This window comes from Siphateles boraxobius, unplaced genomic scaffold (genome assembly GCF_051911475.1).
Source record: "Siphateles boraxobius isolate OS27281-9 unplaced genomic scaffold, OSU_SipBor_1 130, whole genome shotgun sequence".
Lineage (NCBI taxonomy): Eukaryota > Metazoa > Chordata > Actinopteri > Cypriniformes > Leuciscidae > Siphateles > Siphateles boraxobius.
Window position 1 is genome coordinate 930,563 of NW_027508734.1, and position 1,938 is coordinate 932,500.

At 36.5% G+C, this 1,938-nt stretch overlaps 1 protein-coding gene across 1 annotated transcript in view; it reads left to right on the forward strand.

The window, feature by feature from the left end:
- The first annotated feature begins 1,872 nt into the window (after positions 1-1,872).
- Positions 1,873-1,938, forward strand: part of khnyn (KH and NYN domain containing) — a 21,989-nt gene continuing 21,923 nt past the window's right edge. The window contains exon 1 of the mRNA XM_077227372.1: positions 1,873-1,938. This exon is cut by the window's right edge and continues 360 nt beyond it. The gene's annotated coding sequence lies outside the window, so the exon portion shown is untranslated.

The following is a 1,938-nucleotide window of genomic DNA, read 5'->3' on the forward strand; positions in this document are numbered from 1 at the left end:
TACCTTATAATTTCTACTTTTTATGTCATAATAAAAAGTTGAAATTATGACACATCCCAGACAGGAACATGGTTTCGGCCCAGATCCGGCCCACATCTGGTGCGCGCGTTGATTCCACATATCTGGGCCCGACACTGTTGCTGTCTGGGATTTATGAGTTGAACAGTCGAAATTGTTACATAAACCGTAATTATGAGATGCAAAATCGAAATGATGATTATAAACCTAGATAAAAAGTCCAAAGTCAACTGGGATATAACGTAAATCATAATTTCGACATTTAAAGTCATGTAATATATGTCAATATAAGTTAATTACATAAATAATGTCAGTGCCCATGTATGTCTGCTGCCTCTATGAGACTATATGCAAAATTCATATAAAACACATAGACATATAAAACATATATTTCAAAATATAGCAAAAATTGCCGTTTTCATGTAAGTGCCATATAGTTTCCCGTATATGCACATAAATGTTAAATACATGTATATGTGCATATATGTACTTATTTCAGTGTCACATGCATGTATGTTTACATACATTTATTAAATATGTGGGAAACAAATATGTATGTCACATATTTATACTTAATGTTGTCCATGCGAGAAACCAATACTATACTGTAATATATGCAGATATATGGTATCATATATGGATGAACTCAAATATTTTCTTCACATGTTTGGACACATAAATGTTCATATGTTGCAGGCATATATTGTGTTCTCAGATAAGTCAAATACATGTATATATATATATATATATATGTCTTGCTATTTCAAATATAAGAACATATATGGCCATATATTACATTTTTGTATGGGTTGTTCACCTTATTTATTAGAATTTAGTTTCAATATTACTTTAGCTCTGGTAATCCAACTCAAATTTTAACTGACACTCAAATTTAGATTGTGTTTCTTGCCAATTCCACAAGTAAATGATTAAAAGCCAATTCAGAAATAATAAATACATAACGTCAATTGCTCAAAGATGACTCTAAGAAATGCATGACAGCGGGGTGTTGGGTGTGTGTGCGTGTGTGTGCGTGTGTGTGTGTGTGTGTGTGTGTGTGTGTGTGTGTGTGTGTGTGTGTGTGTGTGTGTGTGTGTGTGTGTGTGTGTGTGTGTGTGTGTGTGTGTGTGTGTGTGTGTGTGTGTGTGTTCCACTGACCCAGCACTGCATGGGGGTTTTCCTGGTTACAGTTTCCCAAAGACTGCTCTGCCACTTACCCTTAAATACCCAGACCAGAACAAAAGGCTTGTACTACTATGTTTTAGAGTTGTTTTGGGTGTATTCGTGTACCCCAGGGGTAGCACCTGATTTCAGGAGGAGAGGGGAGGATCATCAGATATCTTGAAGAGAGATCACCCAAAGAGGAGAACAGGATTCTCCTAAGTGTTCAATCTTCCTCATAATACCAATGACTGCAATGACATTAAGACCATTTTACCAATCACACTGATACATTTAAAACGATACCAAACATGAAAAGGAAAACCAATAGATTCACACACGATACATCGTATGTGATATATAGACATTTTCAGTGAACTTTTAGTGGCTTGGATCAGGGGAAAGGAAGAGATGAAGGAGAGGGGGATGCAGAGATAAGAAGGAGACACGTTTGGACAGGACAATGTCCTGTGCTCTTTCTCTGAGATCTTCTGTCCAGGGTGCATTTTATTGCTTTATTGCAGGATGAGTTTCATCTCAGTTTTGTCTTAGCAGGAAAATCAATTCTTACAAACACAGCTTTAGTCAGGTTTGGTTGATAACGTGTTTATACCCGTTAAAGCTGATGACTTGCCGGAAGTGGATTATTTACGTCAGTGGAAATTCCCACAAGATGTGTCTGTGTCTGAAAGAAGACATAATAAAGTCTGCGAGGAGATATAGTTCATGTTTTTTCACTCGTTTTCATACACGACGTTA